Below are 13,995 nucleotides of genomic sequence, written 5' to 3' on the forward strand. Positions count from 1 at the left end.
GGGTACCTATGGTACCCCCCTGCATTTGCGTGCACAAAGCGGCAGGCACCGTGCGGTCCCTGCCGCTTTGTGCATGTAAATGTAACACATGCTATTTTAACATTGCGGCGAGTGCAGCTTGAAGCTGCACCCGCCGCAATGTTAAATATAGAGGATGTGACCGGCACCCTGGCGGTCACATCCTAATCAGGACGGAGGGAACGCCGCAGCCCCTGCGGACGTTCCCTCCTCCTCAAGGGTGGCGGACGGACGCAAGTCCGTCCGCCATCCTAATCGGCCCCTTGGTGTAGAACTTGTCCTTGTTTCTGAATTTACGACGACAGTACTTTCCACAACGATGGCTTTGGAAACGTAGAACTTGTTCTCTTAGACTTTTCTTCTCCGTTGCGTTTGGAACAGCACACGTAGAATACTGTTCGATGAAATTCATCACTAAGTCATCCGGATCTGTTCCAAATTTAGGTGCATCCTTGATCCACAACAACATATGTATATGAGGGGCACCTCTTGCTTGGTACTCCTTTCTCCAGAAGAAATCCAACACCTCTCCAAGAGGTGGATTCTTTTTATTTGTGATGAAAGACATCATAGCTTCAAATCTATGATTGAAGTACCTGCATACATTCACTGGATCCAAAGAACACAGTTCTCCAGGTGTCTTGAATTCAATGTTTTCAATATTTCCATTTGCCTCTCGTAGAAATTCAAGTAAGTCTTCCCAGCCATACTCGGCACAGCTCAGAGTGAGGAACCATGTTGGAGTTCCTAAGTTCCTCAGCATACATTTTAAATCACCATGACGACGGTACCAGTACTCATTAGTACCACGCTGACACGCCATGAGATTAATTAAGTGAGAATCCAAAATACTGTCTTGGACATTGACTTTATGCATAAAGTCACTTGCCGAGATGTTTCGCATCTGTATACCACTTTTTAAGATGTGGTTCACTGCATATGACAGTCCAGACAGATCGCTTTCAAACAGGAGATGAAACAAATAGGGAATGCATTGCCGAAACCTAGGATCTTCTGCATACAATCGTAAAGTCCGGTATTCAGACGCAGGAATTTGATGAGGTCGCTCATCATATCTTCCTCCTTGACCTGTGGGAAATAGCTGTGGGAAACACCGAGCTTCCAAACTTTCCTCCCAAACACTAATGGGACTCCCTTTGGCTTGTTTCATTTGAAACAACTCAATAGCATTCCCCATGACTTCCTTGGAATGCAAAGGATGAACACTATAATGTTCATATATTTCTTCACTTTTAGAGGCCTCTACTTTCTCAATTTGGCCAGCACACTAATCGCTATCCTCTTCATCACTTACTTCCTCTTCTGCAACATATACATTCTTATAGTACTTATTATTTTTCTTCAAATACACTGTTGCCTTTTTGACTTTCCTAACATCCACTAAATCTTGCCATATTTTCTTATTCTTTGTCGGAACCCCATTAACCAAGATAACCAGAGGTTCCTCTTCCACTTTTTCTATTCCAATTGTGTTAATGTTTTTGTTCAAATCTAGAGGCAAATAAACAACTCTTCCCTTTAATCCTCTCTGTAAATCTGCTGGAGGCAACTTCCCTGTCTTTGGCTCCATTCTTACAATAGCCTGAAAGGGATGGATACTTTGAATCAAAATAGATTCATAAGTATTTAAATCCTTCAATTCAGAAGGAATCTCAACCAATTCCAGATTATTATGAACTGCCCTAGCAGGCATCTGGTTTTGGTTTAATTTATTATAACAATAAGTACACACACGTTGATCCGATCCCAAATCAAAATAATTTTCTACCATCAAGTATGTGGCAAAATCCTTCCATTCACTATTATTTTCCCTTTCACTTTTTGCATATAAATCCACTACCTTAGTCTGATTCTTATAATAAGTGCGTCGACAACATACACAAGTGAAATTAGGCCTCTCACTTGATTTCATCTGAAACGTGGCAATTTCCTTCTGAAAATTATCTGTACTGGAAACCTGTACATTATCTTCCACATTACCCTCTACTTCAGGGTCAATTTGAACATTCTCATCTTTACTACCAAAGTAACAAAACTCAATTTCTTCACAAATATTCTTCACATCTATTTCAGAACCATGCAAAAGAGCAGCACATAATTGTTTAAGCATAATTGCTGGACTCTTAGCATAATACAACATTCTCACTAATTTTCTCACTTTATTATGATGCACTGCTAGCATCCTGAAATGATGAAAAACACTCTGGCATACTCTCCTGGAAAGACATGCCAGTGAATGACCACGCAAACCTGTCATTTGTCTCACTCTGCAAGGATCTAAATCTTGCAACAACTTCATTTTCTGCTTCAAACTTTTCTTATTAAATGTCCGTATAAAATCACAAAGCAAATTGATGGAAACCTGTCGCACACTGCAAATAGAACTACACTTCCAAATGTACACAGGACCCTTAGGACGTCTTCCTAAAACCTCATCACTTAGCGCCTCTTCTGTCTCTGTTGTCACAAGTTGTTCTTTTTCAACTGGACAACCATCCTTCACTTCATAAGCTCGACCACTGATGTCAACTGCATGCACCAAATCATTATCCTGAAAATAAGTCTCCTCATTAAAAAATGCCTCAGAACTTGAACTATGCATCCATTCTCCGGAAAAAACTTCACAAAAGTTAGTACGATTTACTACTCTCTTCCATCTACTTTTTGTTTTGAAATCAGAAATTACCTTGCTTAGTTTCCTAATTCTATTGATTACCAAAATAAACAACTTTCGCTTAATTTCAAAAGCATGATCAATAATTTTCTCTACATTTTTCTTCTTCTTATAAAATGCCGCTTTCTGTTGGCCTTTCTTTTTAATATTTTTCAATAAATTAACGAATATCCTATTACGGAACATTCGATTTCGAATGTCCCTAAACTGTTGTTTCCTTCTACTATCATGCACAGAGTTATCTCTTCCTCTACCAGTAACATTTGTGATGGGTCTCTCCTTTCCATTTAAATTACTTTTCTTTTTGTGAACTGAAACATTTTTTTGAGCAAAACTTTTTTTACTACAAATATTTCTTAAGAATGATTTCGTGCTCTTACCCGGACCTTTCTTGGTGTTTTGACAAGTATTTGGGGAAGAGGACTGCTGCAATAAAACATCATCCTGCTGTCTTTGACGTTTTCTAGCCTTTCTTATTCTACTTTTTGAAGGCATTTTCCAAACTATGAAAGAATCTGCAGTTGAATCTGTGGAAAAATATAATATAAAATGTTATTAACCACTATTACCAAACAGTAAATAAATAACAGTCATCTAAAACTTAATGCCGTACTAATTATTTAACATAGCAAATATTTTCCACCAGCACTGCATCACAAAAATGACACTCAATGGTACAAAACAGGCATACAACACTCATAAATCACTCCCTAATATTTTAAATCATTAATTCAGGATGACGATAAGATGTAGCCTATCTAAAGATTTGTTTAGGCCCAGATCTTTAGACTGGGGTGAATGTGTGTCATTGATCCACATTCAGTCCATCACCTGTTTTGTTTATTTGAGGTGAGGCCAACACATGGTTGCAGATAAGATTTTCACTGAAAAAAACCAAGGTAAAAAAACATGTGAAGGCCTACCAATGAAGTAAATCATTAAATGAAAACCAATACATTTCTGGAAATATGCACTACTAGTGCTTCATAAGATGTTTTGGGTCATATTTATAAGGCATTTGAGTGTCTAGTATGCTATTTTACGTTCTTCATGGTGCAAATTTATTGTAAATACGCTCCCACCTGCGGCTGGCAAATTTAGATTTTGATTATGGGAGTTAGATAGGCATGTTAATAATTTCCCAAAAATGGTGTATAACCCCAAACAACCTTTGAAGCAAATGCTCTTAGCCATGTTATCCACCTCCCATTGGATAACATGGCTAAGAAGTGCTCGCAAATGCGAAAAAAACAGCCGCAATGCATGAATATCGCAGAAAAATCAGCGATATTCATGCATTTTCCAGCAAATGCTCTTAGCCATGTTATCCACTTCCTATTAAATAACATGGCTAAGAACTGCTCAGGGCCCCATGAGGAACGCTTTCCATTTAAAAAGGGAAAAATAACATCAAAGACACTAAAATGCCTTCTAAATATGACCCCAAACAACCTATGAAGCTCTAACAGTACATATCCTGAAATTTAATTGATTTCAAAATTCGTTTTTAAACACAGCATATAAATCAATTGTATACCTGCATTCATGAAGAAATGACTAAAAATGTCCTTGAGACACATGAAAGTGTTTTCTGGAATGCCCTAGCACCATTTTTGAGACACTATTAACATGGCTAGGTAACTCCCATAATCAAAATCTAAATTTGCCAAGCGCAAGTGGGAGCGTATTTACAAGACACTTGCCCCAAGAGGAACGCTTTCCATTTAAAAAGGTAAACATAACATCAAAGACACTAAAATGCCTTCTAAATATGACCCCAAACAACCTATGAAGCTCTAAAAGTACATATCAAGAAATGTAATTGTTTATCACAAATGCGATTAAAAACAGCCGCAATGCATGAATATCGCTGAAAAGTCAACGATATTCATGCATTATCCAGCAAATGCTCTTAGCCATGTTATCCACCTCCCATTGGATAACATGGCTAAGAACTGCTCGCAAATGCGAAAAAAAACGGCCGCAATGCATGAATATCGCAGAAAAGTCAGCGATATTCATGCATTTTCCAGCAAATGCTCTTAGCCATGTTATCCACTTCCTATTAAATAACATGGCTAAGAACTGCTCAGGGCCCCATGAGGAACGCTTTCCATTTAAAAAGGGAAAAATAACATCAAAGACACTAAAATGCCTTCTAAATATGACCCCAAACAACCTATGAAGCTCTAACAGTACATATCCTGAAATTTAATTGATTTCAAAATTCGTTTTTAAACACAGCATATAAATCAATTGTATACCTGCATTCATGAAGAAATGACTAAAAATGTCCTTGAGACACATGAAAGTGTTTTCTGGAATGCCCTAGCACCATTTTTGGGACACTATTAACATGGCTAGGTAACTCCCATAATCAAAATCTAAATTTGCCAAGCGCAAGTGGGAGCGTATTTACAAGACACTTGCCCCAAGAGGAACGCTTTCCATTTAAAAAGGTAAACATAACATCAAAGACACTAAAATGCCTTCTAAATATGACCCCAAACAACCTATGAAGCTCTAAAAGTACATATCAAGAAATGTAATTGTTTATCACAAATGCGATTAAAAACAGCCGCAATGCATGAATATCGCTGAAAAGTCAACGATATTCATGCATTATCCAGCAAATGCTCTTAGCCATGTTATCCACCTCCCATTGGATAACATGGCTAAGAACTGCTCGCAAATGCGAAAAAAAACGGCCGCAATGCATGAATATCGCAGAAAAGTCAGCGATATTCATGCATTTTCCAGCAAATGCTCTTAGCCATGTTATCCACTTCCTATTAAATAACATGGCTAAGAACTGCTCAGGGCCCCATGAGGAACGCTTTCCATTTAAAAAGGGAAAAATAACATCAAAGACACTAAAATGCCTTCTAAATATGACCCCAAACAACCTATGAAGCTCTAACAGTACATATCCTGAAATTTAATTGATTTCAAAATTCGTTTTTAAACACAGCATATAAATCAATTGTATACCTGCATTCATGAAGAAATGACTAAAAATGTCCTTGAGACACATGAAAGTGTTTTCTGGAATGCCCTAGCACCATTTTTGGGACACTATTAACATGGCTAGGTAACTCCCATAATCAAAATCTAAATTTGCCAAGCGCAAGTGGGAGCGTATTTACAAGACACTTGCCCCAAGAGGAACGCTTTCCATTTAAAAAGGTAAACATAACATCAAAGACACTAAAATGCCTTCTAAATATGACCCCAAACAACCTATGAAGCTCTAAAAGTACATATCAAGAAATGTAATTGTTTATCACAAATGCGATTAAAAACAGCCGCAATGCATGAATATCGCTGAAAAGTCAACGATATTCATGCATTATCCAGCAAATGCTCTTAGCCATGTTATCCACCTCCCATTGGATAACATGGCTAAGAACTGCTCGCAAATGCGAAAAAAACGGCCGCAATGCATGAATATCGCAGAAAAGTCAGCGATATTCATGCATTTTCCAGCAAATGCTCTTAGCCATGTTATCCACTTCCTATTAAATAACATGGCTAAGAACTGCTCAGGGCCCCATGAGGAACGCTTTCCATTTAAAAAGGGAAAAATAACATCAAAGACACTAAAATGCCTTCTAAATATGACCCCAAACAACCTATGAAGCTCTAACAGTACATATCCTGAAATTTAATTGATTTCAAAATTCGTTTTTAAACACAGCATATAAATCAATTGTATACCTGCATTCATGAAGAAATGACTAAAAATGTCCTTGAGACACATGAAAGTGTTTTCTGGAATGCCCTAGCACCATTTTTGAGACACTATTAACATGGCTAGGTAACTCCCATAATCAAAATCTAAATTTGCCAAGCGCAAGTGGGAGCGTATTTACAAGACACTTGCCCCAAGAGGAACGCTTTCCATTTAAAAAGGTAAACATAACATCAAAGACACTAAAATGCCTTCTAAATATGACCCCAAACAACCTATGAAGCTCTAAAAGTACATATCAAGAAATGTAATTGTTTATCACAAATGCGATTAAAAACAGCCGCAATGCATGAATATCGCTGAAAAGTCAACGATATTCATGCATTATCCAGCAAATGCTCTTAGCCATGTTATCCACCTCCCATTGGATAACATGGCTAAGAACTGCTCGCAAATGCGAAAAAAAACGGCCGCAATGCATGAATATCGCAGAAAAGTCAGCGATATTCATGCATTTTCCAGCAAATGCTCTTAGCCATGTTATCCACTTCCTATTAAATAACATGGCTAAGAACTGCTCAGGGCCCCATGAGGAACGCTTTCCATTTAAAAAGGGAAAAATAACATCAAAGACACTAAAATGCCTTCTAAATATGACCCCAAACAACCTATGAAGCTCTAACAGTACATATCCTGAAATTTAATTGATTTCAAAATTCGTTTTTAAACACAGCATATAAATCAATTGTATACCTGCATTCATGAAGAAATGACTAAAAATGTCCTTGAGACACATGAAAGTGTTTTCTGGAATGCCCTAGCACCATTTTTGGGACACTATTAACATGGCTAGGTAACTCCCATAATCAAAATCTAAATTTGCCAAGCGCAAGTGGGAGCGTATTTACAAGACACTTGCCCCAAGAGGAACGCTTTCCATTTAAAAAGGTAAACATAACATCAAAGACACTAAAATGCCTTCTAAATATGACCCCAAACAACCTATGAAGCTCTAAAAGTACATATCAAGAAATGTAATTGTTTATCACAAATGCGATTAAAAACAGCCGCAATGCATGAATATCGCTGAAAAGTCAACGATATTCATGCATTATCCAGCAAATGCTCTTAGCCATGTTATCCACCTCCCATTGGATAACATGGCTAAGAACTGCTCGCAAATGCGAAAAAAAACGGCCGCAATGCATGAATATCGCAGAAAAGTCAGCGATATTCATGCATTTTCCAGCAAATGCTCTTAGCCATGTTATCCACTTCCTATTAAATAACATGGCTAAGAACTGCTCAGGGCCCCATGAGGAACGCTTTCCATTTAAAAAGGGAAAAATAACATCAAAGACACTAAAATGCCTTCTAAATATGACCCCAAACAACCTATGAAGCTCTAACAGTACATATCCTGAAATTTAATTGATTTCAAAATTCGTTTTTAAACACAGCATATAAATCAATTGTATACCTGCATTCATGAAGAAATGACTAAAAATGTCCTTGAGACACATGAAAGTGTTTTCTGGAATGCCCTAGCACCATTTTTGGGACACTATTAACATGGCTAGGTAACTCCCATAATCAAAATCTAAATTTGCCAAGCGCAAGTGGGAGCGTATTTACAAGACACTTGCCCCAAGAGGAACGCTTTCCATTTAAAAAGGTAAACATAACATCGCAGAAAAGTCAGCGATATTCATGCATTTTCCAGCAAATGCTCTTAGCCATGTTATCCACTTCCTATTAAATAACATGGCTAAGAACTGCTCAGGGCCCCATGAGGAACGCTTTCCATTTAAAAAGGGAAAAATAACATCAAAGACACTAAAATGCCTTCTAAATATGACCCCAAACAACCTATGAAGCTCTAACAGTACATATCCTGAAATTTAATTGATTTCAAAATTCGTTTTTAAACACAGCATATAAATCAATTGTATACCTGCATTCATGAAGAAATGACTAAAAATGTCCTTGAGACACATGAAAGTGTTTTCTGCAATTCCCTAGCACCATTTTTGGGACACTATTAACATGGCTAGGTAACTCCCATAATCAAAATCTAAATTTGCCAAGCACAAGTGGGAGCGTATTTACAAGACACTTGCCCCATGAGGAACACTTTACATTTTAAAAGGAAAACATAACATCTTAGACACTCAAATACCTTATAAATATGGCTCAAAACAACCTATGAAGCTCTAGCAGTACATATCCAGAAATGTAATTGATTTCTTAAATCGTTTTTAAAAGCAACATATCTGTTTCAGCTTACATAACAGACCATGGAATGGGCTCCATGTACCACAATAACTTGTGTTACTGCATGCCAGAATGTTACACCAAATATGCAATTACAATTTCTCTATGGAACTCATTCTATTACTATATCACTAGAGACAAAACCACATTTTAAAAACACAGCTTTCTTCATCATTTTCTCCTTAAATCATACTATTCTCTATCTAAATTAAATAAATCTTTTCTCACCTTAGCAAATATTTTTTGAGTTTTGAAAACAGTCTAAGAAATACACCAAATTGTCTTCAGCAGAAGAAAAAGGATGCACTCCAAAGGCTGCAGCTATTGAAAGCACAGAAATACAGATATTCATTTCACATATCTCTCATATTAGCCAATCATACCTCTTCCCTCACTTTTTTCAAATCAAAACCCTTCCCCCCTCTGCCCTGTCTGCCTTGTTTCCATAGCAACCACCTCCTGGAAGACCTCTCATGTTTGCAAATTCACACAACAATGTTTCAATTGAACTCTGAACTCTCAGTGCACCTGCGTATCCAGTGCAATCTTTCATTAAATGTTTCTTCCTTGACCATTCAAATTACATGTTTCAAAGAACACATCCATGCACCCTAACTTTCTGTTTTCAGAAATGGAAATGCACCAATCACTGCTAATGAATCATTAGCATTGTAAATCCACAGTTTTTTTTCTTTAGAAACTCCTACTGTTTCAACTGCCCTTTCATTACCACACTTCATCTGACTGCAGAACAACCTTCTCCCACCATGTTTAAGGTCTGGATTGTTGGACATAGTTACATCCACTGGGCTCAAAGGTATGCTGAGAACAGAAATTTACCTAACCTCAATTTACAAGATGTGGAAATTAAGTGGTTGGGCCAAAGAGGATTAAAATGTCACCAAATGATACCATTGGTGAAAACCTTTATGCATTTGCCAAAACCTGACCTGTTAATTGTGCACTGTGGAGGTAATGATTTGGGCACTTTGACAGGGGTAGGTCTGGAAATGCTTTTAAAGGACACCTTTGAGCAATTAATGGCACTTTTTCCTCAAACTGCCTTGGTATATTCCAATATATGCCAAAGACAGAAATGGAAGTGGTCCAACCAATTTTGTCCACAAATTGAGAAAGCGAGGAAGCATGTAAACAAATCTGTTTCAGCTTTCATGAGAGACCATGGAATGGGCTCTCTGTACAACAATAACTTGCGTTACTACATGCAAGATATCTACAGAGGAGATGGAGTTCACTTCTCAGATGAGGGCAACAGAATTTTCATTCTGAATTTAAGACTGTGCATTGGTACCTACTTATAAGTACCTAAATGTACCATAAACCCAAAAGCTCTTCTCAGAGCTACCCTTCATCTGATCACTCACAATTATTATTTTTTTCTAACTTTTTTCATTAATTTTCCACAAAATTCGCTCCCCGGGGCGCTACCCGGTTCGCGAACCGAAAGCTAACCTCGCGGAATTTTTAAAAAAAATGTTTTTTTCCGCAAATATAAGCCTCCTCAGTCACCCTCAGAAAACCTAGAGGGTCAAGATAAGTCTACCATGACCCCTTCTACCCATTCTAAACATTATTTGCCCTCCATCTTGTATCTTAATGCGACCGAAACACAAAATGGTGGACTCCCGTGACGCTTAAGGTTCGCGAACCGGGCCGCTTCCCGGAAAGCGGTCCAAAAAAAAAGGTGGGAAAGTAATTTACAGAAAAACGACTAGAGACACTCTCACCAAATATAGATTAGCTCATACTACATAACAATCCCTTCCATTCTCACAAATTTCATTGAAATTTCATTTAGCCATTTAGCCTGTAGACCTCTCCAAGTACCGTGAGGTAAATTACTTCACAAAACACATCTGAATTGTTGGAATTGACAACCAATGAAAATGTTACTTTCATTTTCTACTTTTATTACCTGACATTTGATTGGTTATATACCTGTATATATATAAAGGGAGAGAAGGAAACACAGCCATTTTGACTACTACTTCTTGTTGTACCTCCTATTTCAATAGCTTCAAAAAACTTCAACTTCTTTGTGAAGGTAAGTTATAATTTAATATATTGTGCACTATAACTTAATATAGTAGGCTTTTTCTGCTAGATATACACTATCCCTCTGTAGTAGTAATGTATTTAGATAGACTTCTCTGTTATAGTTATGAATGGAGTAAGGCTTGTCTTGGTTAAATCACATACACTTTTTTATAGTCCTATTTCCACTCTCATACTATACACTGCCAAAAGATAAATTCACTGATAAAAACTGCCTATCTAAAATTAATCCCAACAGTGCCCTATCTCTACTAATATATATTTTTTTGATCCAAATTTCAAGCAAAATGGAAGGCGAGCAGCAAGTTTCTTTTGAGATGGACCTGCAAGAGAGCAGCCAGGAATTAATTGAACAAATTGACATGGAATTTATGGATGAAAGCTTGGATAATGAACTGCTGCAATGTGTCCAAGCAGTAGATGTCCTCCTTGCAAATGAGGACATTTTGCAACCTCACAGATTGCAAACAATATTTCAAGAAAATAATGACATTGCAGACACTGAAATGTTAGAAAGTTTAATAAATTATGAAAAAGAATCAAAATAAAAAAAACACTTTAAAAAAAAGAAAACAAAAAAAAACAAGAAAAACAACAAACAATTAACATACAGTATTAGAAAAGTCTTTCATTCTTTTATCCATAAAGTTCGCTGCCCAGAACGCTTTCCGGTTCGCGAACTTGGCGCTTACCACGCAAAAAAAAATTTTTTTTTTTTTTTTTGGACCCTCCTAGGCCCTTTTAAAACCTCCACATAAAACCTAGGGGGTCAACGAGGATCTACTATGCCCCCTTATGGTAATTTCCCCCTTTGCTTTGGCCTCCTCTTGTCTCTCGATCCTACCGAGAGACAAGATGGCGGCCGCTCCGGACTGTTTAGAATGTTGACAGACACCGGAGGGCCAATCAGCTTCGCATCGCAAAGTTCCGATACGCGAAAGGTTCGCTAACCGGATCGCTGCCCGGAGCGCTGTTACAGATATATATCTTGATTTAAACGTTAATTTCTCAAAATCCACTGAAGCACATATATTGAGACCTAGCAAAGGCACATCGGGCTAACAGTCCCTACAATTTTGCCAAGTTTCGTGAAAATCCATTCAGCCGTTCGGGCTAAAAGTGAGTCCAACCGCCCTATGGAAATTAACATGGGAAAAAGGCGTTTTGGGACCCCCCTTTTTTCTCGGCCCCCCCTCCACAAAACCCCCCCAAATTTTTAAGGGCTGCTCAGAAACAAAATGTGCAATTTTCCTGAAAATTTCAGCCAATTCCGTCCACAAACGCAAAAGTTATTAGGCATAGAATTTTCAGAAATCCCATAGGGAAAAAATCCTAACTATATATACCTACTGGCGACCGCCAGTAGGTAATATATATATTTTTAATTTAATTTAATTTAAAGGAGCTTGTAGAGCGCCTGGTGACGCCTCCCGGCGTGTCCCCGCGCTGTGGAGAGAGTGTAAGAGAGAGTAGAGGAAGACCCATCACCAAGTAAAAAGGCAGGTTTTTAGTTTCTTTCTAAACAGGATTTCATTGTTCTCCATCCTGATATCCGCAGGAAGAAGGTTCCATTTCCTGGCCGCCAAAGTCCGGAAGGACTTGCCTCCCATTCTGGCCTTTTTGGGGCATGTGGTTCTGAGCAGACCCATACCTTTAGACCTAAGCGATCTGCTCGGTTAATAGACAGTAGCCAAATCAGACATGTAGGCCGGTGCTCTGTGATGAATTATTTTATGGCACCACAGCATAGCTTTAAAATCAATCCTCTTCCTGGTGGGCAGCCAATGAAGGGCTACAAGAGAGGGGTGAGATGGAGCTCGCCGAGGGAGTCTTAAGACCAGGCGAGCTGCCGAATTTTGTAGCACCTGAAGCTTTTTAATATTTTTCTCAGATGTACCCATGAGCAGCACGTTTCCGTAATCAATACGGGACGTTATAAGTGCTTGCGTCATGGTACGCCTGGAATCAATAGGTAACAGGTCAAGGGTACGGTTCAGGGTTTTCATTACCCCAAAGCATTTGCCCACCGTTTTTCTTATGTGGCTGTCAAAGGACAGTTTATTGTCCACCCAAACACCCAAGTTCTTCGCCTCTCGGGATGGGGAGGGCAAAGGACCAAGGCAGCTGGGCCACCACTCATACGTCCATTTAGCCTCATTGCCTCCCATGATGAGGACCTCCGTCTTAGTCCCGTTCAGTTTCAAACAGTGGTCGTTCATCCAAGTGGCAAGTTTAGTCATGCAGACATTGAAATTATCAGCTTCCTTGGAAGGGGCTTGGGTCAGAGAAATAAGGAGCTGCGTGTCGTCGGCGTAGGAGACAAGCTCCACGCCGAACGATTGCACTATCTCTGCCAGAGGGGCCATATATAGATTAAACAGGGTGGGGCTCAGGGCAGAGCCCTGAGGCACCCCCTGCTCCAGCCTCACCCTGTCGGAGAGAAAGCTCCCCCTTTGGACTTGAAAGCTTCTGTCAAGCAAAAAAGCCTTCAGCCATCCCAGTGCCTTATTGGTGACTCCAGCTTTATTTAGACACTGTAGCAGGATGGAGTGTGCTACAGTGTCAAAAGCTGCACTGAGATCAAGCATGATGAGGGCCATTGTCTTTCCCTCATCTGCTCCCTCACGTAGGGTTTCGGTGGCCCTCAGGAGGGCTGTCTCAGTTGAGAACCCTGATCTAAAACCCGACTGGGAATTATGGAAGACATTATATGTCTCCAGATGTTCCATCAGTTGGGTGTTAGCGATTTTTTCTGCCAACTTGGCAACATACGGTAGAAGGGATATGGGTCGTAGATTATCCATTACATCCACACTGATGTTGGGCTTTTTCTTAATAGGTAGCACTATAGCCTGTTTCCATACCTCTGGGAGACATGCGGTTGAAAAGGAAGTTAGTAACAAGTGCCTCAAATGAGGTTCCAGAACTGAGAAAGCTTCAGCTAGTATTTTAGGAGGAGCCGGATCTCTGGGCGATCCCGACTTAATCTTGTTGCACATCTTAGACAGCATTTCATAGGAAGGGACTTCAAAAGATTTAAGACAGACCGGTGTGTTTACACATTTCTCATTTTCAACAAAAACTGCGGCCGAGGCTCCCTGTTTAGAGAAGCTGGTATAGATTTTACTTATTTTGCCAGCAAAGTACTGAGCTATGTTATTACATGATTCCACTGAATCATTTTGGATAGAGGAGGACATCTCCACTATGGATATCTCCTTATATATTTGGAATAGTTCCC

This window comes from Lissotriton vulgaris, chromosome 11 (genome assembly GCF_964263255.1).
Source record: "Lissotriton vulgaris chromosome 11, aLisVul1.2, whole genome shotgun sequence".
NCBI classification, from domain to species: Eukaryota; Metazoa; Chordata; class Amphibia; order Caudata; family Salamandridae; genus Lissotriton; species Lissotriton vulgaris.